The sequence below is a fragment of the Schistocerca cancellata genome, chromosome 1 (assembly GCF_023864275.1).
Source record: "Schistocerca cancellata isolate TAMUIC-IGC-003103 chromosome 1, iqSchCanc2.1, whole genome shotgun sequence".
NCBI lineage: Eukaryota > Metazoa > Arthropoda > Insecta > Orthoptera > Acrididae > Schistocerca > Schistocerca cancellata.
In genome coordinates, this window is record NC_064626.1 from 745,741,969 (window position 1) to 745,769,130 (window position 27,162).

General features: G+C 42.6%; 1 protein-coding gene across 1 annotated transcript in view; it reads right to left on the reverse strand.

Moving 5' to 3' along the window:
* LOC126185857 (lipopolysaccharide-induced tumor necrosis factor-alpha factor homolog) overlaps positions 1-23,847 on the reverse strand; it is a 113,572-nt gene extending 89,725 nt beyond the window's left edge. The window contains exon 1 of the mRNA XM_049928163.1: positions 23,700-23,847. The gene's annotated coding sequence lies outside the window, so the exon portion shown is untranslated. The remainder of the gene's footprint in view (positions 1-23,699) is intronic.
* Positions 23,848-27,162: the final 3,315 nt, after the last annotated feature.

Here is a 27,162-nt window from a genome sequence, read left to right on the forward strand (position 1 = left end):
GTAACAGTTTATGTACAGATCTTATCTCACTCCAGCAGAAGTAAATGACTTAAGGCTACCCACTGTGACATGCTTAACACAAAACTATTTCCAGTCGCAAGGTACTTTATGAAAATAGTTAGATGGCTTAGTTATGAGGAATCTCTTAGTCAACTTCTGCCTGAAACACTGATGCAAAAGTCTTCAAAGTGTATTGAATGAAGAACCTTTAGGTGCAAGTATTAAGCACTGGTTCAGATCTGTATATGATGTACTGCAAAAATTTATTCATGGCTGTCAATCAGCAGCTGTGAAGCATGTTTTAAGAACAGAGTGAATCAGTCGTCAGCTGCACAAATTTTTATTAACTAACTTCTTGACTAGTTCAGAGTTTGCTTGGCGATTGCTTTCCGGTGCAAGCTCAATTGTATGATTAGAGAATGTAGCCAAGACACTGACATGTTGCTGCTTGTTAAACTAAAGGATTTCTTACATTGCAAGGAACACACAGTTTGTGCCCAGTTTATTTTCAACATCAAAGATTAAGACCCTATTACTAGCCAATAGCGGGCTATAGAAAATTACTTGTTCTGATTGTAATAAGTTTTATATTGGTCAGCAAGGCAGAGGAGACTTAGCAGCTAGTTTGGCTGAACATGAACACAGCTGGAGTTTGTAGAATTTTGACTTCACATCCGCTGAGCATGTACTGAATGAAAGCCACAGCTGCAAGTCACAGTCCCACATATTCCAATTGAAAAAAAAAACAAAGACAATTTGCTGGAATGCCTGGAAATCAGTAAACATGCAGATTTAATATTAAATAACGTCTCAATACTTCCCTTTTTTTCAACTTCACTTAAGCGTCACATTTCTCCCATTTTCCCACATTGTCTGTTCCATTCTGTTCCTCTGTTAATCCCTGTATTTATTTCACAGTGACTGTGTGTGCTCCATGCATTCTGTTTTATAATATGTACATGTTCCCTACACTAAGAGGAATTATATGTATCATTGATGTATAATTTAGTTTATGTATTCCCTGCTACAATTCACAATTGTATCTTTTATTCTGTTTCTGTATCACTTTACATGTATAATTCCTCGTCAAGCTATTCTTCAGTACTCTTGTCTTGTATTAATTTTATCTTCTTATGACTGTCAATTTAATTTCAGTTATTATATAGGCTATTATGTAGTTTTACTACATGTACACGCCATCTTTCGCTGCTTTAACATTTTCAATTTCGTTACTACCGCTCTGTATAATATGACATTTATTCTGTTTGAACCTCATCGTCGATGTGTAATAGGTTTTCCAATGTTTTTTTTTTAACAATATTGTACCCTCTTTGACGACGATAGCCAAAGTCTGTGATGACACAGAGACGAAAACAGGTTAATAAAAAATAGTACTGTAGGATAACCTCAACACTGCACTGTTCATTTAGAATTGTTAATGTTTACCACTTCATTGATCTCTGAGAATACGTTATCCATTATTATTTTATTATCTCTTCAATCATTCGTTGATTTGGTCCACTCCAACAGAATTTGCCATATTCTGCATTCGGGATGATATTCCAGTGAATCCTTATATGATCCTGTTCACACATATCTTCTCTTGCAAATGAAGAAACTTCTGCTTTTGAAAGTTAAGTGTTATTTTTTGTCTTGCATGTCTGTGGAAGACGGTCTTAGCCTCGGTTTTAAATTAGACAGCAGGTCCGGTAGTTCGCAACGCTCCGTACTCCCTGATCTGTTTCAATTTAGCTTACGTGTTCAATTTTCGCGGGCATCTCTTCTCGTGATTATACACAATTACCGTTTATGCACAGTGGTGAAGAGATATGCTCCGTAGCCCTGTTCGTCGTAGTACGAAACAAGTTGTATTCTGCTTAACTGCATCTCTAAAAACTTGTGGCGCGCGATCTCGGAATTGATTCACCAGCTTCGTCGGTACAACTGCAGAGAAGCCGACAGTTCTCCGAAAGGAAAACCGCGTCTTGTGCAACGTCGCTGGTGCTGGTAGCAGCGTTCCTGCTACCGAAGCTGCTCGTCTTGCCAAGGGTCACGTTCCCGGAAAGCGTCCGTGCGCCGTGCGCCGCTCCTCTGCTGCCGGTTCTAACATCTCGCTCGAGGACACGGCGTGGAACGGGGACGGCTCGTACGATGGTTGGAATTCATTACGCGTCACGACACTATCAGCAGTGGTAAACATGCCGCTGTTCTGCCAAAATAATTTATACCAGTACATATAGTTTAAATATATTAAAAAGACAAAATATTTAAATATATTTCAAAATGATCGAAATGATGGTTTTAAACTGTCTTACAAAAATACTGCAAAAAGCTTCACTGCACTAAAACGTGGAAGAACCTGCACCGGGACTATGTAAGGAAGATATCACCCCCCTCCATTTTTTACTAAACCTTCAAAAGTGTCTCATTTTACTTAATGAGTCCGCAGAGGACGGCCTCAGAGGCGTGCAGTATGGCTGGCTGTTCTTTTCCATCCGGGATTTACGGAAAATAATACGAGCCGTCCATGGATTATTTTAGTGGGTCGTCACGTGGTGTTTCCTCCTATCTGTTTTGCCGCAGAGCTCTGTTTAGTTTATGTTTCTCGTAGAATCAGTATCAACGCCATCGGATTCCTCGAAAGTGCAATTATATATACCGTAACTTCTACGCGATGAAAGCAAGAAGCTATATTAGATGAAATAATGTTCTTGCATGCCCTTTGTAAGTAGGCTGTTTAGGTTTTTATGTTGCTAACGCCACGTAGCGCTCGGTATGACTGTATGAAAATCACCGTGCTGTTTGCAGTCTGTGGCTCGTTTGCATTGTTGGAATATTTGCTATTGTAGTGTTGGTCAGTTGGATGTGAACAGCGCGTAGCGTTGCGCAGTTGGAGGTGAGCCGCCAGGATTGGTGGATATGGGGAGAGAGATGGCAGAATTTTGAGAGCGGACGATGTGGACGTGTGTCCGTCAGAAAGAGTAAATTTGTAATACTGTACATCATGAACTTTATATATATATATATATATATATATATGATGACTTTTGAATATTATTTAGGTAAATACATTGTTCTCTATCAAAATCTTTCATTTGCTAACTATGCCTATCAGTAGTTAGTGCCTTCAGTAGTTAGTGCCTTCAGTAGTTAGTGCCTTCAGTAGTTAGTGCCTTCAGTAGTTAGTGCCTTCAGTAGTTAGTGCCTTCAGTAGTTAGTGCCTTCAGTAGTTAGTGCCTTCAGTAGTTAGTGCCTTCAGTAGTTAGTGCCTTCAGTAGCTAGAATCTTTTATTTAGCTGGCAGTATTTGTGCTCGCTGTATTGTAGTAGTTCGAGTAACGAAGATTTTTGTGAGGTAAGTGATTCATGAAAGGTATAGGTTATTGTTATTCAGGGCCATTCTTTTGTAGGATTATTCAAAGTCAGATTGCGTTGCGCTAAAAATATTGTGTGTCAGTTTATTGATGATCAGAATAAGTAAGGAGAGAAATGTCTGAACACGTTCAGTTTTGCTCAGCTGTTTGAAAATCAAATAACATAGAGCTTTCCAGCACTGTCATTTATGAAATTTTCAAAGGGGACGTTTCACCTTACAATCTGTTTATTTACGAAAACACCGTCATCTGAAAAAAATGGAACACTCCATCAGTTTTAACTGCTTTCTTGCGTCATAATATTGCTGTAAGAAAGTGCGTATGGCCAATAGGCTTCTCCTAATGTCTGTAGTAAGTGGCATTCATTAGCAAATATTTATTACACAAAATGACTTGCTTCGGGCCAGAATGGCTCTTGTTTCCGTACCTATCGTGCGCTGATTTAACTGTCTTCCTCGTAGCTAGCCTCAGCACCTCACCCCACCATCTACTGGCATGCTAGGTGGACCAATATCTACTTCAGCCAGTGTGGGAAACATTACGTTACTCCACACCGTGCGTTCTTCAGTAATGCCCGGGCTCACTGAATGCTGATATCTGCGGACGCGATATAAAACGTGTATCAGGAAAATAAGGAATAAAAATGTAATGTCGAAATAAAGGGTACCTTACAAAGGTAACGGTTATTAACGGGGCAATGGTACTGGTATTCAGGAGTGGATGTAATATCGGAAGCTGAGTTGTAGGGAATTGGGATTGCATTCAAATGGTTCAAATGGCTCTGAGCACTATGGGACTTAACATCTGAGGTCATCAGTCCCCCCCTAGACTTAGAACTACTTAAACCTCACTAACGTGAGGACATCACACACATCCATGCTCGACGCAGGATTCGAACCTGCGACCGTAGCAGTAGCGCGGTTCCGGACTGAAGCGCCTAGAACCGCTCGGGCACAACAGCCGGCTTGGGATTGGGGATAGATATAGCAGCTCATTAGCATCATGAGGAAAGTGAGTTCGCGGGATGTTTAAGATACTGGAGGTGTTCAGTGTCGGTGAGAGGAAGGTGGTGGGCTGGTAGAAGGTTCGTGTAGGAGAGGATAAACGGACGTGGAAAGTAAAGCAGAGAATACAGCGTTCAAAGATTTGGAGAGAGAACTTTTTTGGAGTCGATACCCAGGTTGTATTGGCATGGGAAGGGTTAAGGCATTGTTGGTGTTGAGGGATGATACCCCATTGGTTACTCGCCTAGTAGTAATCTTAGTAAGTTATGGGCGTTCTGTCGGATAAGTAGATCTAAATCCCCTATTCAGTCACTCGTTGACCACGATGGCACCGAAACAGAGGACGACCGAAGAAAGGCAGAAATACTGAATTCAGTGTTCCGAAACTGTTTCACTGCGGAAAATCGTAACACGGTCCCTGACTTCAGCCGTCGCACGGACGCCAAAATGGAAAATATTGAAATAAACGATATCGGAATTGAAAAACAACTGCTATCACTTAGTAGCGGAAAAGCATCCGGACCAGACGAGATACCCTTAAGATTCTACAGTGATTATGCTAAAGAACTTGCCCCCTTTCTATCAGCAATTTATCGTAGATCGCTGGAAGAACGTAAAGTACCTAGCGACTGGAAGAAAGCGCAGGTCGTTCCCATTTTCAAGAAGGGTCATAAATCAGATGCGAATAATTATAGGCCTATTTCGCTTACGTCAATCTGTTGTAGAATAATGGAACATGTTTTGTGTTCTCGTATTATGACGTTCTTAGATAATACAAATCTCCTTCATCATAACCAACATGGATTCCGCAAGCAGAGATCATGTGAAACTCAGCTCGCCCTATTTGCCCAAGAAATTCACAGTGCCGTAGACACTGGCGAGCAGATTGATGCCGTATTCCTGGACTTCAGGAAGGCATTTGATACGGTTCCGCACTTACGTTTAATGAAAAAAATACGAGCTTACGGAATATCGGACCAGGTTTGTGATTGGATTCAGGATTTCCTAGAAGAAAGAACACAACATGTCATTCTTAACGGTTCAAAATCTGCAGATGTAGAGGTAATTTCGGGAGTACCGCAAGGAAGCGTGATAGGACCTTTATTGTTTACAATATACATAAATGACTTAGTTGACAACATCGGTAGCTCCGTGAGGCTATTTGCAGATGACACGGTTGTCTACAAGAAAGTAGCAACATCAGAAGACTCGTACGTACTCCAGGAAGACCTGCAGAGGATTAATGCATGGTGCGACAGCTGGCAGCTTTCCCTAAACGTAGATAAATGTAATATAATGCGCATACATAGGGGCAGAAATCCATTCCAGTACGATTATGCCATAGGTGGTAAATCATTGGAAGCGGTAACGACCGTAAAATACTTAGGAGTTACTATCCGGAGCGATCTGAAGTGGAATGATCACATAAAACAAATAGTGGGAAAAGCAGGCGCCAGGTTGAGATTCATAGGAAGAATTCTAAGAAAATGTGACTCATCGACGAAAGAAGTAGCTTACAAAACGCTTGTTCGTCCGATTCTTGAGTATTGCTCATCAGTATGGGACCCTTACCAGGTTGGATTAATAGAAGAGATAGACATGATCCAGCGAAAAGCAGCGCGATTCGTCATGGGGACATTTAGTCAGCGCGAGAGCGTTACGGAGATGCTGAACAAGCTCCAGTGGCGGACACTTCAAGAAAGGCGTTACGCAATACGGAGAGGTTTATTATCGAAATTACGAGAGAGCACATTCCGGGAAGAGATGGGCAACATATTACTACCGCCCACATATATCTCGCGTAATGATCACAACGAAAAGATCCGAGAAATTAGAGCAAATACGGAGACTTACAAGCAGTCGTTCTTCCCACGCACAATTCGTGAATGGAACAGGGAAGGGGGGATCAGATAGTGGTACAATAAGTACCCTCCGCCACACACCGTAAGGTGGCTCGCGGAGTATAGATGTAGATGTAGATGTAGATGCTTTCTACTGGATGGTAAGTATCTGGAGTTTCGATGTTTGTTTGTAACTAAGGTTCAGTCCGAAGTGTTTCAGTATGTTCGATAATTGTAGAAGAAGCTATAAATGGTTGGAAAGAAAGTCATGAAAGGTGTGGATCGTTCGTTCTGTAAGTATTGCCAGGGTTTTGGGTGGGGTTATCTTGAGAAGCCATTGATTACAGTACGCAAGGAAAACCACGCATCATGCCGGCCGCGGTGGTCTCGCGGTTCTAGGCGCTCAGTCCGGTACCGTGCGACTGCTACGGTCGCAGGTTCGAATCCTGCCTCGGGCATGGATGTGTGTGATGTCCTTAGGTTAGTTAGGTTTAAGTAGTTCTAAGTTCTAGGGGACTGATGACCACAGCAGTTGAGTCCCATAGTGCTCAGAGCCATTTGAACCATTTTTTGAAAACCACGCATCAGCATCTCAACATTTCGAAATTCCACATGTAACCATAAAATATACTAAAACTAAAAACTACTCCCGAACAGGCCATGAAGGCTCAACGTTACCGACCGTCCACCATGTCACCCTCAACCCATAGGCGTCACTGGATGCGGATACGGAGGGCCACTCTCCCGGTCGTATGTCAGTTTCCGAGACCGGAGCCTCTGATTCTCAATCAAGTAGATTCTCAATTTGCCTCACAAGGGCTGAGTGTACCCTGCTTGCCAACAGCGCTCGGCAGACCGGATGGTCACCCATCCAAGTGCTAGCACAGCCCGACAGCGCTTCACTTCGGTGATCTGACGGGAACGTTTGTTACCACTGCGGCAAGGCCGTTGGCTATAAAATATACTACCGTTTGTGGAAACTGCCTCAGCCAGAAAGAAAGGCTCGAATGTATTTCAAGGCAGAGGTTGCGTGCAACAGCGTGCCAGCAATGTCTGACGAAAATTACAGATAGAGATGTCACTCGTAAACCCAGTAACCCCCTCTCTTGTGAGTCCAGGAAGGTCAGTGTTACGCTGAGCTCAGTCACGAAAAACCCATCAAACGAAACGGAATCGTGAAGTGAAGTACCAGGTAGTGAGTCCCACACTAAGTAAATGGTAGTTTGGGGCAGATTCATACATTACCGTCTCGGGGTAGGAAGTAATTGCAGCGGCGTACCGTTGATCTTACCGACCCAATAATTTTTGACATCATTTAGGAACCGCAGCGATTGTGAATTACAATTTTAACAACAAAATCCCGAGGCAATTCGCAATAAATTATTTAATTCCGGTGGCTAGTCTCTTTGACTATCTTCAGACCAGACGGTCAGATGACGTGAGGGTCGGTACACGGAGCTGCTGTGCGTACCATCTGGTACCTGTCATATGTTATGAAATGTGTGCATCTATATGACCGCCCTGCCTTTCACACTGAAGTGTCTGGAAGGGGCGTCGTCGAAGCACTTTCACAATATTTCTCTACCGTTCCACTCTCAGACAACTGACGGGAAAACTAACACTTTAATCTTTATGTGCGGGCACTGATTTATCTTATTGCGATGCTCAGTTCTTCCTGCGTGGGTTGGCAGAAGACGGACAAGCGTAGTGCAGGCATATTTTTTTCCAGTATATCTACACTACTGGCCATTAAAATTGCTACACCACGAAGATGACGTGCTACAGACGCGAAATTTAACCGACAGGAAGAAGATGCTGTGATATGCAAATGATTAGCTTTTCAGAGCATTCACACAAGGTTCGCGCCGGTGGCGACACCTACAACGTGCTGACATGAGGAAAGTTTCCAACCGATTTCTCATACACAAACAGCAGTTGACCGGCGTCGCCTGGTGAAACGTTGTTGTGATGCCTCGTGTAAGGAGGAGAAATGCGTACCATCACGTTTCCGACTTTGATAAAGGTCGGATTGTAGCCTATCGCGATTGCGGTTTGTCGTATCGCGACACTTTTGCTCGTGTTGGTCGAGATCCAATGACTGTTAGCAGAATATGGAATCGTTGGGTTCACGAGGGTAATACGGAACGCCGTGCTGGATCCCAACGGCCTCTTATCACTAGCAGTCGAGATGACAGGCATCTTATCCGCATGGCTGTAACGGACCGTGCAGCCACGTCTCGATCCCTGAGTCAGCAGACACATCTGCACGAACAGTTCGACGACGTTTGCAGCAGCATGGACTATCAGCTCAGAGACCATGGCTGCGGTTACCCTTGACGCTGCATCACAGACAGGAGCGCCTGCGATGGTGTATTCAACGACGAACCTGGGTGCACGAATGGCAAAACGTCATTTTTTCGGATGAATCCAGGTTCTGTTTACAGCATCATGATGGTCGCATCCGTGTTTGGCGACATCGCGGTGAACGCACATTGGAAGCGTGTATTCGTCATCGCCATACTGTTGTATCACCCGGCGTGATGGTATGTGGTGCCACGTCTCGGTCCCCTCTTGTTCGCATTGACGGTACTCTGAACAGTGGACGCTACATTTCAGATGTGTTACGACCTGTGGCTCTACCCTTCATTCGATCCCTGCGAAACACTACATTTCAGCAGGATAATGCACGACCGCATGTTGGTGGTAAGGGGCCTTTCTGGATACAGAAAACGTCCGACTGCTGCCCTGGCCAGCACATTCTCCAGATCTCTCACCAATTGAAAACGTCTGGTCAATTGGTGGCCGAGCAACTGGTTCGCCAGAATACGCCAGTCACTACTCTTGATGAACTGTGATATCGTGTTGAAGCTGCATGGGATAGTTGTACCTGTACACGCCAGAGGTGGTTATTCTGGCCACTGATTTCTCAGGATCTATGCAACCAAACTGCGTGAAAATGTAATCACATGTCAGTTCTAGTATTATACATTTGTCCAATGAATCCTCTTTTACCATCTACATTTCTACTTGGTGTAGCAATTTTAATGGCCAATAGTGTATGGTGGATGGCTAACAGCAACTGTGATTTGAATTTATTATTTATGTGGGAATATACATGCAACCAGTCACTTTCTTGGATTTTTGATACGATCTATTATACCATTAACCCTTTTCTGAGCCACTGCAAGCTCATCATCATATGACATAGTTACACGAATATTATATCTGGGACCAATTGTAGCTAGACGGGGTGGTGATGGCGAGTGCACTGCATCGTGATTTTCATAACGAATCCGTTCCCATAAACGTACATTATCAGGTACTGCACAAAAATACACATAGTATATATCTGCACTTGCTTTTACACTTGGTCACAGAAGGTGGTGGCTCGAAAATATGTTAGAAGTATAGGCAGTGTAGCAGATTTGTTACATTTTCGAAGTATCCTGCCTATAACTAGTAGTCTTTGGTTCGCCTTACTCACAAATTATCTATGTGTTCGTTCCAGTTTCAGTTGTTCTAATTGTAATCCCTAGGCATTTTGCTGAATTGATAACCTTTAGATAGTGCGATTTCGAGTGTTAGGAGAGTTTCTATGTCATGTGGATAATGCTTGTAAAGTGTTGTGCTAGTATTGTTATGTATGACGTGAAGATATACGATGAAATCCAGCTCCGACGAAGTTACTTCACACCAACAGAACGAAGGAGGCCGCCGACCCTATCGTCCCCATCCGATGCCCTCACTTCATGAGGAAAGATTTGCAATTTAATCGAGGACACTGGCGCACAGTCTGATCTTCAGAAACTTGGCGCCACCGCCTTTCCTCACCTTAGCGGTCAAATAATGACCGTGCAAATTTTTTCACCACCAGTATTTAAATTGACTACCTCTGAGTCGACCAGCTCCGCGTGAACGGGTTTTAGTGACCTTAGTGAACTAGACGGGTCAGCATGAGCCGCCGACATATAAGGGTGCAGTATTAACACCTGACTGAGTTCAATTGAAGTAGAATGATCGATTTCTGGGAAATGTTATTTCGGCACGTGTTGGGCGTGGTCCTTTCACAGTGATGCGTTTGTGAAAGCAGTCGATAAGAGGACCGTACGCAATGATGTACAAGTACCTGAGAATGCAAAGTGACCTTAACGCGAAATTACGGCAGTTTTGTCTGCGTGTCCGTAAGAGCTTTGTTCACAGTGTTTGTTAGATGCTGAAGCACTAAGATGTGCATACCTATCTGTGTCAGTGTACGATGCCCTTTTCTAGGAGGTACTCAAATAACATCGGATTTCATTGCCAAATATGCCAGTCTCTGAAAGTGTTATCTAGCGTGTGAAGCGATGGCAATTACGTACGCGTTAGCAAGGTGAGAATAATCTGGCAGTTTGCGTTAATAAACAGCTCCTCGGGCAAATACCATGCTTGATGGTTTTGGCGTCATCAGATAGAACCCGAGAAGGGAACAGTTTTTCTTTCCTTGCTTCGAGTGTGAGTCTTTCAGTATACTCCACATTATGTAGCAAAATCCGAACAGTTTGCGAGCATCTCAGCATATGTGGCGGGCGTGGTAATGACTGTCAAATCGTTACAAATCTACAGGTTCACGCTCAGATTCGACATACAGAATAATCGCGGTAGAATTGACGATGCACCACACCGTCATAAGGAGTGTCCATAACAAATATCGAAGACAAATATTTTATTGTAAAAATCTGTATTGAAGAATTATTAAAAGAGCGAAGAATAGTCTTTTTATATGATTTAATAGCAGGTCATATCAAAATTAAAGACGTTGAAATGAGAAACTGAAAATAAATTACATCACACGATCTTTGTACGTCAACTGGCGATAAAAATTTTAAAATTAAATCTTATAGTACTACTGACAATGTTTAAGAGCTGTTTCTCTACTCTTTTAAATAGTTCGATATCTCAAAGTTCGGCGCGCCGTGAAAAATCGGTAAATTAAATCACGTGCTCTTGAGGATAAGATCTGTGAGTAGGAACTGGATTGTCAGCTTGCGATCTGGAAATTGGATTCACACATCGCATTCTGCAGCACTCTAAACACCATGCCACTTGACAATATTGACCACAGTTCTTAACCACGCGTCAGGAACTCTGGGACTACAATTTTAACAATTTAAAGAATATCTGGGCCTTTGGAAGTTAGAATTTAAAATGTTGTCGTATCTGAATACGCCTGTAAGAGAACCTGATCAGTGTTTCTTGGGTGAGAAGTATCTTGTTTGGTCGCTCATGGCTCAATGAATTCCTGCAGCTTGTGTAGCAGAGACGTTCCGTACCACTAGTGGTCACTTTAGTATATTCCACAAATAATTATGATGAAAATCCTGAGATCAACGTAAGGAAAATTATACAGAGAGTAAACTCATTCCTGTGAGACGTGAAATGTCTCGCACAGCTACTACCTTTATTTAAACCCCAGTTCTATATGATTCTTCCCTTAGTTCTCATATTTTCGCCAGGATTGAAACCATTTCCCATTTCTTTCTATCCATCCTCGCCATATTTATTGTACCTAACACTCTCAGAAATCCTTGAAATATTTTACAGTCTAGTCTGCTCCTACAACACTTTGTCCTGTGCTGAGTTCTGTTATCTCTAGGGTTTTCTCGTTGTAATTGATTAGTGGTGTGCAATCGGGTGTTCAGCCGGGTTGTTGATTCTCAAGCAAGCTGACCTGTATCTCCGCACCTCGAGCTGTCACTCCGTCACATAGAAATCCCTTGTTTCAGACCATGACCCATGGAACTTTAACGCTATCAGACAAGGTGCACTTGCCGAAGAATTGAACGGATGTTACAGTCAAAAATCAATACCACCCAAGGGTAAGGCTGAGACGGAGAAAGAAAACGAAAAGCCAAGAATTTCCTATCTGCTTTAACCCTGCCCAACGTCCAGAAAAATCGGTATACCCCTGTGGGAAAATGAGATCCAGCGTATTTCGCTGTTGTCGCCGAATATAAGTCTTTTTTCTAATATTGAAGATAATATAGACCTCCGAAAGCCGGCCGTGTACCTCATACCATATGAATATGTTGTGTCTCATGTGAGAGACTACTAGAACCATCGGAGAGGTGTAAGGAATGAAACTTCCTGGCAGATTAAAACTGTGTGCCGGACCGAGACTCGAACTCGGGACCTTTGCCTTTCGCGGGCAAGTGCTCTACCATCTGAGCTACCCAAGCACGACTCACGCCCCGTCCTCACAGCCTTACTTCTGCCAGTACCTCGTCTCCTACCTTCCAAACTTTACAGAAGCTCTCCTGCGAACCCTGCAGAACTAGCACTCCTGAAAGAAAGGATATTGCGGAGACATGGCTTAGCCACAGCCTGGGGGATGTTTCCAGAATGAGATTTTCACTCCGCAGCGGAGTGTGCGCTGATATGAAACTTCCTGGCAGATAAAAACTGTGTGCCGGACAGGAAGTTTCACTTTCAGAAACGACTTCCTGAAACTTAAATCAATACTCGATGTTAACAAATGTCTCTTCTTCAGAAACGCTTTCCTTGCCATTGCCAGTCTACATTTTATATCTTCTCTACTTCGACCATCATCAGTTATTTTGCTCCCCAAACAGCAAAACTCTTTTACTACTTTCAGTGTCTCATTTCCTAATCTAATTCCCTCAGCATCACCGGACTTAATTCGACTGCATTCCATTATCCTCGTTTTGCTTTTGTTGATGTTCATCTTATATCCTCCTTTCAAGACACTATCCATTCCGTTCAACTGCTCTTCCAAGTCCTTTGCTGTCTCTGAGGGAATTACAATTTCATCGGCGAACCTCAAAGTTTTTATTCCTTCTCCATGGATTTTAATACCCACTCTGGATTTTTCTTTTGTTTCCTTTACTGCTTGCTCAATATACAGATTGAATAACATCGGGGAGAGGCTACAACCCTGTCTCAATCCCTTCCCAACCACTGCTTCCGTTTCCTGCCCATCGACTCTTATAACTGCCATCTGGTTTCTGTACAAATTGTGAATAGCCTTTCGCTCCCTGTATTTTACCCCTGCCACCTTTAGAATTTGAAAGAGAGTATTCCTGTCAACATTGTCAAAAGCTTTCTCTAAGTCTACAAATGCTAGAAACGTAGGTTTGCCTTTCCTTAGTCTTTCTTCTAAGATAAGTCATAAGGTCAGTATTGCCTCACGTGTTCCAATATTTCTACGGAATCCAAACTGATCTTCCCCTAGGTCGGCTTCTACTAGTTTTTCCATTCGTGTTTAAAGAATTCGCGTTAGTATTTTGCAGCTGTGACTTATTAAACTGATAGTTCGGATATTTTCACGTCTGTCTCCTGATAACGACGTCCTCTTCAGTAGTCCCCGCCCGGAGATCCGAGTGGGAGACTATTTTATCTCCGGAATATTTTAAGCAAGAGGACGCCATCATCATTTAACCATGCAGTAAAGCCGCATGTCCTCAGGAAAAATTATGGCTGTAGTTTCCCCTTGGTTTCAGCCATTCACAGTACCAGCTCAGCAAGACCGTTTTGGTTATCGTTACAAGGCAAGATCAGTCAATCATCTAGACTGTTGCCCCTGCAACTACTGAAAAGGCTGCTGCCCCTCTTCAGGAACCACACGTTTGTCTGGCCTCTCAACAGATATCCCTCCGTTGTGGTTGCACCTACGGTACGGCCATCTGTATCGCTGAGGCACGCAAGCCTCCCCACCAACGGCAAGGTCCATGGTTCATGGGAGGGGGGGGGGGGGGGGGGGGGAGGGATGAGACCAATATGTAGTGCAAATGGTTGAGTTTCTAGAACAGCGCAATTAAGAAATCTACCAAAACAGAGGTGTCGGGAAACATAATAATCGGGGAGGGAAGTTTCAATTTAGGCAAGGCTTGGGATCCAGCATTCACTTTAAGATTTCGCCAGTCATCTAGTCCACAAGACAGGACGCCATTGCGGCTCTGAAAAAATGAAGTAGCACCTAAGGGCCTAGGGGGCGGTGGAAGTCTAACTCTGCTATAAATTGCAGCTCAAGACCGACAATACTAACGTGTTGGAATCCACAGTGAATCATATGCGTGCACTACCAAGGCTGCTCCTTGAGTGTCTTAATTGATAAGCTGAAATCCCGCTTTCCTCATGTTTGTCGCCTTACATCTCGTCTCTCCGTCACTGCTGTTTCATCACCTCTCTGTCCTCTCGTACAGCCTCGTAACTGCTCGTCATCGCCAGTGTATCGCCTGGTCCTCCTGCTTCTCGCCGCCAAGTCTCGTCGCCTGTTGTGGGTCTAGTCGCCAGCCTTATTGTCGCCGTAATGTGTTCAACACCAGTCTGACACTCTTCTGTTGACCCACCAGCCTCACCTTGGTGTTTACCAAGGTCTTCAAATCCATCGTATCCCCACACGTACATAAAAACCTAAACTAGTACATACCCCTACCTCTTAAGCAGTGTGTCTTCCCCCCCCCCCCCCCCCCAATTTCTCCTCTGATGAATGCATCTTCTATACCATCAATTTAATGAGAAAAAAAATTGCAGTCTTCGTCACTCCATGACACCGAGTAAGTCTACAAGCGCGTATGGCATTCTGATTCCAGTCTCCTAACTCCAGACATAGGCGCTTCCACTAAGCTGTGTCCGCTAATTTTATCCTTTCTATAGTCCAATCTCTGTCTTTGTTAACAATACCAATCTCTCTCCTTTTAACTGAAGAGAGCACATTACGATCACCGTCCACTGCGATCAAGTGTCACAGCGAGGAAGGTATGTAAGCACAGCAGAGACGAGCAGGAAAACATACTAGTGACGATATGGGTAGCAAATGGAGATATCCACTGACAAAGTCACAGGACACGTTACCCGTAATAGAAAAAGTGTCATGATGATCTCCCCTTTGGCACAAGATTCCGGAATAGTCCCCCATTCGGATCTGCAGGAGGGGACTGTCAACGGGAAGGTGATCATGAGAAAGATTCAGTAACCTACTGAAGGGGGCACGTATGTCAGCAGTTTGAACGTAATAGGAATGGTAGAAAATCCGAAAATGGAAATGCTAAGGTTCAATCTAGATATAGTGGGCTAAGTGAAGTGAAACGAAAAGAAGGATTTCTTGTGAGATGAGCATAGACTAATATTAACAATAGCAGAAAAATGTATAATCGGAGTACGATTCGTTATGAACGGGAAAGTAGGGCAAAGAGAGTGTTACTGTGAACAGTTCAGTGACAGGGTTGTTCTTATCAGAATCGACAGCAAACCAACACCGGTAACAATAGTTCCGGTGTACATGCCGACGTCACAAGCCAAAGATGTAGAGAAAGTATATGATGTTATTAAATGGGTAGTTCAGTATGTAAAGGGAGATGAAAATCTAACAGACATGGAGGATTTAAATGCGGTTGTATGGGAGGAGTAGAAGAATGCGTTACGCGAGAAAGTGTTTGGTACTAGGAGTGAAAGAGAAAAAACACTAATTCCATTCTGCAATAAATTTCAGCTAGTAACAGCGAATACTCTGTTTAAGAATGACATAAGGAGGAGGTATACTCGGAAAGGCCGGGAGATACGGCAATATTTCAGTTAGGTAACATCACGGTCACGCAGAGATTCCGATATCAGATACTGGATTATAAGGCTTACTTAGAAGCAGATACGCACTCAGATCACAATTTAGTAGTGATGTAGGGTAGGCTGCGTTTATGAGACTAATCGGGAAGAATCAATGAGCAAAAAAAGTGGGATACGGAAGTACTAGAGAATGAAGAAGTACGATTGAACTTACCTGGGAGTATAGATACTGCGGTAAGGAATAGCTCAGTAGGCAGTTCAGTTGAAGAGAAATGGACATTTCTGAAATGGCAATCACGGATGTTGGAAAGAAAACCTTACATTTAAAGAAGGTAACTGTAAAGAAACCATGGGTACAGGAGAAATACTTCTGTTGATCGACGAAAGAAAGAAGTAGAAAAATGTTCAGGAAAATTCGAAAATACGAGTCACTTAGGAAAGAAATGAATAGGAAGTGCAGGGGAGCTAAGGCGAAATGACTGCATGAAAAACTAAGAAATCGAGAAAAGAAATGATTGTCGGAAGGGCTGACTCAGCATGTACGAAAGTCAAAATACCCTTCGCTGAAACTAAAAGCAAATGTGGTAACATGAATAGTGCAGTGGGAATTCCGCTGTTAAATGCAGAGGGATGAACGGATAAGAGGAAAGACTGCTCTGAAGGTCTCTGAGGGGAAGACTTGTCTGATGACGTGATAGGAGAACGAAAAGTAGTCGATATTGAAGAGCTACGGAAATCCAGCATTAGAATCAGAATTTTGAAGAGCTTTGGAAGTCTTACAATAAAATAAGGCAGAAGGGATAGATAACACCCCACCAGAATTTCTAAAATCATTGTGGAGACTGGCAACAAAACGACTATTCCCGTAGGTGTGTAGCATGTGCGTGTCTGGCGATATACCACCCGACTCGGAAAAAACCATCAGCCACAAATTTCCGAAGACTGCGAGAACCAACAAGGGCGAGAACCATCGCACAATTAGTTTAACAGCTCATGCATCCAAGTTGTCAACAAGAATGACATACAGAAGAGAGGAAAAGAAAATAAAGGATGTGTTAGATGAGGTTCGAGTTGACTTTAGGAAAGGTAAAGCTACCAGAGAGGCAATTGTGACGTTTCAGTTGATAATGGAAACACGACTAAAGAAAAATCAAGAGACGTTCATAGGATTTGTCGACTTGGGAAAAGTGTTCCACAGTGTCAAATGATGCAAGATGTTCGAAAGGTTAAGAGGAGTAAGCCACAGGGAAGGACGGATAATATACAATACGTACAAGAACCAAGATGGCATAATATGAGTGGAAGGCCAAGAACGAAGCGATCGGATTACAAAAGGGTCAAGTCACGGATGTAGGCTTTCGTCCTGCTGTTCAATCTATACATCGAGAAAACAATTATGGAAATAAAAGAAAGGTTAAAGAATGGAATTAAAATTCAAGATGAAAGGATAGCTACGAGATTGGCTGATGACTTTGCTATCCTTAGTAAAAATGAATCACAGGAGTTGTTGAATGGAATAAACAGTCTTAAGAACAGAAATTGGACTGTCAGTAAATCGAAGGACTACGAAAGTAATTAGAAGTAGCAGAAATGAGAACAGTGAGAAACTTAATATCATAATTGGTGATCACAAAGTAGGGATTCTGTTACCTAGGCAGCAAAATACGCAAAGACGGTCGGAGGAAAGAGGACATAAAAACCGGAGTAGCGCTGGCAAATAGACATTCCTGGCCAAGAGAAGTCTACCGGTGTCAAACATAGATTTTAATCCGAGGAAACAATTTCCTTGATTGTACATATGAAGAACAGCATTGTATTGCAGCGAAACATGAACTGTGGTAAAACCGAATCTAAGCATTTGAGATGTAGTGCAACAGAATAATGTTGGAAAGTGGCTGGTCTGATAAGGTAAGAAATGAGGAGGTTCTCCAGAGAATCGTCGGGGAAAGGGGATATGGAAAACGCTGACAAGGGGAAGGGACGGGATGTGAGCACGTTAAGACATCATGGAATAACTTCCCCTGTAGCAAACGGAGCTGTGGAGGAGGAGGTTGATGACTCAAAGAAAGAAAAAAGAGAAAATGCGACTGAAAAGGGGGAGATCATGTGCCCTCAACTGGAGAGCATCTCGGAAACGGCAAAGGTGGTCAGTTGTTTGCGTACCACTGTTATGAGCATTTACAGAAAATGGTTGAAGGACGGTGAAACCACGAATAGGCGACAAGGGGCCGGATGGCCTCGCCTCTTCAAAGATCGAAAAGGCTGGAGGCCGTAAAGCAGGATATGCGGTGGTTTGTGGCAGGTCTGACGACAGAGTACAATGCTGGTGCAGTCACTAGCTTTGGAGCAAACATTTCAGCGCACTTTGTTGAACGTGCGGTTTCACAGCAGACGACTCTTACGCCTTTCCATGCCGCACAAAGCCATCGTCAATTATGGTAGCAGCGTCAGCAGCTCAGCGCTGCTGCCTTTAGGGACCCCCTCCCCCTGGCCGTCTCTGATGTTTTCTTTGCTCGGGGACTAGGTGTCTGTTGTAATTACTTCATATCATCTTCGTCACAAAGACGCGTAAGTCGCTAAAGTGGTATCACGTAGAACGGCTTGCACCAGGCGGCCGAACTAACACAAATCGTCTCTCCCAGCCAATAATGCCACATGATCATTTAATTTCATGATTTCAGTGGGCGCGGATCATCAATATTGGACGTGGATCAGTGGGAAGTGTCGGCTTCGTGGGTTAATCACCTTTCTTGTTATACCCAGTCAATGACCGTGTCTGGATATCCCATTATCTAGGCCAATGGGTGCTCGAAACATGCACCTTGATATGGATGCAAGTTGACTGAGACTGTATTTTGCTGTCAGAGATATTCACCTAGGTTTTCAGGAGACTAATGGTCGTAACCGAAGGCACCAAGGCAGCTCTGGACTACGTGAACATTATTCCAGACCACCTGCATCCCTTAATGTTTGACGCCTTCGCCGAATGGGATATCGTCTTCCAGCAGGACAACTGTCCGTGTCGAAATATCAGAATCGAGCTTCAGTGGTTTGAGGAGCGTGATGGTGAACTGACGATGCATTGGCCACCAGATTCACCTGATCTGAACCCGTCGAAACTTATCTCGGATGCTATTGGGCAGCAGCTTCACACCCACAAATAACAGGCCGTTGTTTACGGGAACTGCGTGACCAACGCAGACATCTGTTCCCACATACCTTCAGAAACCTACCAAGGACTTGTCGAAACCATGCCACACAGAATCCCAGTTGGAATGCATTCCGAAAGTGGACCAATAGGCTACCAGACAGGTAATCATAACCGAGCAGTCCATGCACCAACTGATACACCTGGAGATAGAGCGTGCCGTACTAAATGCTCAACTCAAGTATACAGCCAAGAAATGCAAACCAAACACCTTTCCGGTGTGTTTGGACTGTGTGTATTGTATCTCCAATTAGGTATTCCTATCTCTCTATGTAAAATGAAATATCCTAACTGGTTGACTCATCATCTCCCAGCCCATCCTGCTAAGGACAGAAACTTAAAATTTGGAGAAGATTTTGGTCTTACACTGTTGGCACCGTTTAAGATGGGAGTTTTTGGAAATTACACCCATAAGGGGGTGAAATAGGGGTGAAACGATTTTTGAAACTATGTCACTATTAAGACAATTTTGAAGCTATAACTATGGAAATTGGTATCCGGTTTCTCGGTCAGAAATAAACAAATACGTGTTTCAGCATTTTGTAATACTTAACCCTATGGGGGTGATATAGCGAGTGAAAGCTATTTTTGAAAATAATCATTACTGAAGAGCTGCTAAAGCATTCTCACAGCTACTTCTTTGAACATTGGTATTTCATTCTTTGGATTGAAATAAAAAATACATGTTCGAGTGTTTTTGGAAATTCAACCACTAAGGGGGTGACATAGGAGATGAAAGTTTTTATGAAAATATTTCAGCATTTTTGAAGCTAAAGCTCTAAAAATTTGTATTTAGCTTTTAAGTTAGACATAAAAAATACGTATCTCACTGTTTTACGAAATTCAACCCTTAAGGGGGTGAAATAGGACCTGATTTGATTTAGTGACTCATCGCCGCCCAACCCACACCACTGACAAAAACTTTAAATTTGATCTTACACCGTACACATTGCTTAAGAAGAGATTGTTCGAAATTTCACTACTAAAGGAATGGGGGCGGAGGGGGGGGGGCGGGCGGAGAAATAGGGGATGAAAAGTTATTTGGTAATATATTGCTATTAAGGCAATTTTGAAGGTAGAACTACGGAAATTGGTATTTGGTTTCTCAATCAGAGATAAAAAATACGTGTTTGAGCATTTTTGGAAGTTCAACGACTAAGAGGGTATGGCAGCGGGTGAAAGTATTTTTTTTAATGTAAATCATTATCAAAGAACTACTGAAGTACTTTTAAAGTCACATCTATGAAAACTGATATTTGAATTCTCGGTTAGTAACAAAAAAGTGTTTCGGTGTTTTTGAAAATTCAACTCCTAAGGTTGTAAAATAGGGGCCGAAAATTTTTAAGAAAATATTTTGCTACATTAAAACATTTTTAAAGCTAAATATATGAAATCTGCTATTTCACTCTTTGATCAGAAATAAGGGATGAAAGCTTTTATGGAAATATCACCACAAGAACTCGAAAGGCAGGATTAAGAAAAACTTCCGACCCCAGCTACCAGAATCGGATCTTGGTCAGAAGTACATTGGGAAAAGACGATGCCTCTATGGCCTCAGTTAACGCGAATGGTTGAGAAGGTATTGCAGTTTGTGAACAACATAAAAATCTGTGCAGATCATAGAGTCTACACGAGCGAAGCAGCGGGCCCCAAGCTGGTATAGTACCTGTGTCAAGCGATTCAATCCCACTGTTTTCTTCACTGATGTCTTGTTCATTAATACTTCATGTGGTAATTGTTCCACTGAAATACACATGTTTGAAGGAGTGCATCTAAAAATTGGCAAGTGGTAGTGACAAACGGTTTGCATATTTTGAATCAATTGTCTTAGCTCTAGTGCTGGATTCCAAGATATCCAGCAACATTAAAGAAAAGTTTTAAATTGTGGAATTTCCTTGTGAGATATTCCGAAGATATCTTGCGACTGAAGTAGGCGAATAACAGCTCTCCTGCAGTTAAACATGCAGTCGTTCCTCGCACGCTCCTTGCGTGACTGGAACGAGAAGTAAGTGTAGCACAACAAATAGTATTCTCCACACATTGGTTTGTAGAGCAGAGCAGCTGACAGCCATGAACAGCTGTTCGTTAATGTAATGCTATCACAATGTTATGCTGCTGTCGTAATTACCTTGTACATGTTGTCAGACTCATTACACCGTCACAGTTCTGTTTCACGTTAAGCAGTGCTTGCATACAAGGTGACGGAACCCACACTGACCGCTGCCATCGCAGAATCAATCAATTATTGCCGGTCACGCTTGGTCTGGCATGCGAGACGATGGGAGGTCAGAGGAAAAAGAGAACGCCAGGTCGAGGGTAGTCCACATGCACCAGACGGAAAACCAGCAGAACAGCTTTTCCAGACAGCATTGCGCTTATCGAACCGTGAACAAGGATCATCAATGGTACTTTTTACTCCCTAATTTATCGGCGTATCGGATCACAAAAATATTTTTGAATCATTCCAAGAATTTATGATAGAACTGTGCACTTCTGAGTCCAATGGTTCATTTTTCTGGAATCCGATACCATCTGTACCATCTGATACTAAATTTGCATACTGACTCGCTTAAGGAAGGAACAGAGTCGCAGTCCAGACTCACCATCTAAGCAGTTCTTGTACTCAAAGGGAGCAAGGATACTGAAATGCAGATTGGCGATTTTGGTATTCGAGCGTCCACAAATACAATTTCGGGAGACGTTATGGTGTATCAGTTGAAAGCAGTTCATGACATGTCCAGAGATTCCACGTTATCGTGCTTACAGTGGGAATCTGTGGTAATGTCTCTCCGTCGTACACTGGAGCTTAAATGATTTGGCATCGACTACATGGTAGCCTTGTTATCTACGTTGTCTTTTTCTTCTGTATAATTCTGGGACGATTTGTATACTTACAATTCGATTTACAGCGGCTTGAAATATTTTAGCTATATACGGGTAGAGAAAGAGACGGCTAGAGGAACTGGAAGCACTGTTGAACGGTATAGAAAATGTATTGAAAAGAAGTTATCATGAACAGTAAAGCAAACGGAATGTAATCAAATTAAACAAGATGATGCTGAGGGTATTAGATTACTAAATTAGGTACTAAAGATAGTATTCGATTTATTTAGTTTATTACATGTTCTATGGGTAATTTTGCACGATAGATCGTAATGTCATGGAACGTTATTTTACATTCACATCGCAAATTAGTTATTACATATGGTTAAATTCTGAACATTAAGTTTTTCAAAGAAAAAGGATATACAGATGTGAGTAGTTCTTGCCCACCACCTGTAACACATTACAGAAATGTAAATTCTTCTGCGGAATCGAAGGAGTTGTCAAGAAGAAACTCTCTCTGTTCACAAATTTTACTCTGCTGTCTGACATATTAAATCACTGGGTAAGTGATAAATTTTTGTTTGCCACTTTGTGCACCCCTTTTTGTGCTAAAGACAACCTTAATGTGGAGAAGAGGATGTCATTTTCCCTTCTCATATTGTAAGTGTATGTATCCTTTTGAACAGCAGTGGATTATTTACAAACTTCATAATGGAATAAATATACTATGCAGCAGTAGTCAGAATGCCCTTGAACAGATGTCTACAAGATGATCGTGGGTGAGAACCACATATTCTTACAGCACGTTTTTGCGCAAAGAAGACTTTCTTAAAGATGAGTTACCCCAGATGGTTATTCCATATGACATTATTGAAACAAAATATGCAGAATATGTCAACCTACTTTCTGTCTCCCCAAGATCTGCAATGATTCTAAGTGCGAATCTAGCTGAACTAAGTTGTTTTCGGAGTTCCAACTGCTGTTTTTTTCTAGTTTTAAGTATCAATACGGACACCTAAAATTTTCGAAGTTTCCATCCTAATTTATTATGTCCCTACCATGTGTTACATTCTTATCATGACTGCAGTACACATAGATCTGCAGAACTGACTATGTCGTGTCTTTTTAAAATTGAGGGTGAAACCATTCGCAGAAAACCAGTCAGTGATGTTTTAAAACTGTTTACCATTTCTTCTGTTATTGTATATGGTCAGCAAATAGAGACAAATGCACTCAAGCAATGGCAAGAAATATGCCCTTGTCAGATAAATTAGCTAACATCGAATATAAATTTGAGGTTCTCAAAGTATTCGTCTGGAATATAGCCTCGCACAGAAATGAAACGTGGAAGAGTAGTAGTTCAAACAAGAAGAGAATAGAAACTTTTGAAATGTGCTATAGAAAATTCTGACAATGAGGTATGTAGATAGGACAACTCAGTCACTGAATCGAATTAGAGAGAAAAAAAAAGTAATTGTGGCGTGACTAAAAGATAGCATCGGTTGATGGGAGGCATCAGGGGATCATCAGTTTGGTAATGGAGGGATGCTACAATAAGCACGTTCAAATGGATGCAGTATTTATGCAGAAATGGAGTGCCTTGTACAGGTATGTCTGGCGTGGAGAGATGCAAGAACCAGTCTTCAGACTACAGATCACAACAAGAACACGCCGGTGTAACAGGGTTAATCAGTTGGTCTGTTGGATTGTTTCTCTGGTAACACTTCATTCAGTTCCACCGCTCGTTATTCCCACAGCATCCATTTTGCCCAGACAATACAGTGTCTATTCTCTCGATGGCAACCGCGCCTTCAAGTATGCAGTACAGTAGGATAAAATTTTCGGTTTTCAGGTCTGGGAAAAGCTTAGAACTAGTGAGCGTACTGTACCTGGAATGCGGTGAAACGCGACGGTAACGCCCTTTGCGAGGAAAGCCGGGCCGCTACTTGTCCAACCTGCAGGATGGGCTGGAGGCCGCTGCCATGTGCGAACCGGCGTGACAGCTGCACGGCTAACTCGCGCGCCGGCCGCCAGGGGCGCTCGTGCAGGCCCCGCTGTCTCGCCTAACAACCGGGAACCTGTGCAACGGCAAAGGCAGCCTGCGGTCGCGCAAAATCCGCGAATGGGCGCAGCAGGAAAATACAGCGGCGTGACCAAGGCCTCGGTGCTGTCAACAGGCTGTTCGGGTCCTTCGTGTCATTTAAGGAAATGTTACTGAATATTTTCAGTAAACGCGGAAAACGTTAATTGCACTGGTACTGTTACGCAAACCATGCGCATTGTATTACCGCGGTATGTATTAGCCAGTTAAATAAAAATCACTGGACTTGCTTCCATTTAGCGAATTTTCGTATTTCGTGTAACTCTTAGATCTATTCAGGCGACAGCAGCGATGCGTCCTTTCTTTTTTGTTCGCTTCTGGGTACACCAGTGCTGCCAGTCCAAATTTCGGGCTGCCATAGCACAAGTTTAATTGACATTAACGATAGCATTTTAAGAAGTGCTGTGGCCAAAGAATCTCTGCAATAGACTAGCTTCTCAATATCCAAAATAAACACCACACAGACATCCACGTACACACACACACACACACACACACACACACACACACACACACACGTACACAGCACTTGTCCATTACTGGTGAAAGCTGATGCATGTTTGGAAAGGGTACAAATGACTTCCTTCCCCCTCTATGTTCAGTTTCAGCTTGTCTTCCTGCTCTCACACCGGTAAAGTCGTCAGCGAAAGGATCTAAACACTAACCGTCTTTCCTGTCTTATTGTAGTACATAAGAGTTTTTTATTGTTTAAAGTGCATCGAGCTGCTGTATACTGAAGTAGGCATCCGTTTTGGATTTTACACTCTAAATTACTATCTGTCGTTCTACCCTACCAGGCTTCCATCCACTGACGGATCATTTTACGCTTTCTTACATGAGATGTGTGAAATTCACAGCAGTTACCTAACAAAGTAGTAAGTGTGGCACAGCAAAAACAGTGCTATAAGAGTAGCGTTGCAGATTAGTAATCAAAATTTCCTCCATCCTGCGTTCTATTGTAGCCACCGCTTAAATTAAAAATAAAAGTAATCAGCAACGGCTTTCTAAACCTACGAGACTGGAGAAATTCAATTAGATTTCCGCAAAAAATATCATCCACATAAACCCAAAGATACGAAAGGCAGATAGCCGCGATAGCTATCGTAGTCAGCTTTACAGCTCGCCCGTTCAAGAGCTGACAAGAACAATGTGCATAAAATTATGAAAGAAAATTAAGAATCTTGTAGATGACGATCTGTTTGACTTTTGGAAAAGTAAAGAGACCAGAGAAGCGTTCTTACAGTGCGACTGGTAATAGATGCACGACTTAAGAGAAGTTAACGGGAAATCGTGCAGGACATTCTAAATTCTGAGAAATATAAGAGTAAGCCATAAAGAAAGACGGGTGATATACAATATGTGAAAGAACCAAGAGGAAGCAATAAGAATGGAAAACCAAGAACGAAGTTCTCGGATTAAAAAGAGTGTACGACAGGGATGCAATCATTCGCTCATACATCGAAGCAGTCATGATGGAAATAAAAGGAAGGTTCACGAGCGGGATAAAAATTCTGTGTGAAAGGACATCAGTTAAGATTCGCTGGTAACATTGCTATCCGGAGTGAAAGTGAAGAATTACACGACCTTTTGATTGGCATGAACAGTCTAACAAGTTGAAAATATCGACTGAGAGTAAACTGATAAAAAAGCGAAACTAAAAAGGGGTAGCAGAAATGAGATTAGAGATAAACCTAACAAGAAAATTGGTGCTCACGAAGTAGACGAAGTGAAGGAATTGTGCAACTTCAAAGTAAAATAACACGTTACGGACATACAAAGACAGACATAAAAAGCTGATTAGCACAAGCAAAAAGGGTATTCCAGTCCAGAAGAAGACTACTAGAATCTAACATAGGCCGTAATGTGGTGAAAAAATTTCTAAAAGTTTGTGTTTGGAGTACAACACTGTACGGTAGAGAAACATGGGCGGTGGGAAGGAAAAGAAGATAATCGACGCATTTAAGATGTAGTACTACAGACGAAAGCTGAAAACCAGAAGGACTGTTAAGGAATAAGGACGTTCTCTGCAGAAACAGCGAGGTGGGAAACACTGACAACATGGGGTAGGATACGTGTTATGACATCAGAGGATAACTTCCATGATAGTAGATGGAGCTGCAGAGGGTAGGAGAAAACAGAGGTTGGAATATATTGAACAAATAAATGAGGATGAAGGAGGCAAGTGCTACTCTGAAATGATCCTCTCGGCAGAATCCGCCTCGTCAGTAAGTAATGAATTCTCATCGAAATCTGGATAGGCTTGAGAATGTTAGGGGCCAGCTTTTTGGACAGTCACAGTGCACTCTTTATTCGCTGTACATGGTACAGAGGCAGCTGCTACTCTCGTAGTAGCATTCAGACTACACCCCATGTGAGCCTCGAACTCGGGTACTAGCAGTGGGATCGTGTCTAGTTTTACGTAACGGCCAACACCCAGGTGGAAAGTAGTCGCGGAGCGTAGTCTGTCTGGACTGGCATAATGAGTAGCACAATTTTCTTCTGATCCCAGGCGGTGAGAGAGCTTTGTCAACGGTGTTCTTGAATGAACATCGTATATCTAGCCAACAGCTCTCCCATTTCTGTCAGCAAAACATAAAACATTATCCACCGTTCATATTAGCACACTACACAAACCATGCCTGTCGATCACGTTATGTTATCACTACCTGACTCACATTGTATCCAGCTGACGCAGCTTGAACGATAAAACTGTGAACATGTACATTAGAAACTTGCAATAATAAGTTAAATATTTTCACTTCACGCCTGTGTGCACACTTTGTGACAACATTTAGTCAATTTTGTCAACGCTATTTCATAGCCGTTCAAAGAACTTCCATCTCGAGGTAGAAAGTTATTGGGTCATATGTTTGTATATATTTTCTTCTCTTCTTGATCGCAATAATTTTTTCTTATGTTTGTATCCTTATCTATTTGGTACCCCCCCCCATATATTCGAATGCATAATCGTTATATGGAGCGTTTGCAGTAAAGACGTTTCGCCCCATCGTATATCCTAAGTTCGTCGATTATCATCATTCATCATTTTTCTAGCTGGCTTGATGAGACTCAGCACGAACTCCTCACCTACGCCATCCTCTTCATGTCAGAGTTGCAGTTGTGCCTGAAGTCATCGATTATTTTTTGGATGCATTCCAATCTCTATCTTGCCCCACAATTGTTACCCACTACAGCACTATCAAGTACGATGGAGGTTATCTCTTGATATCTTAAGACGTATCTTGTCATCC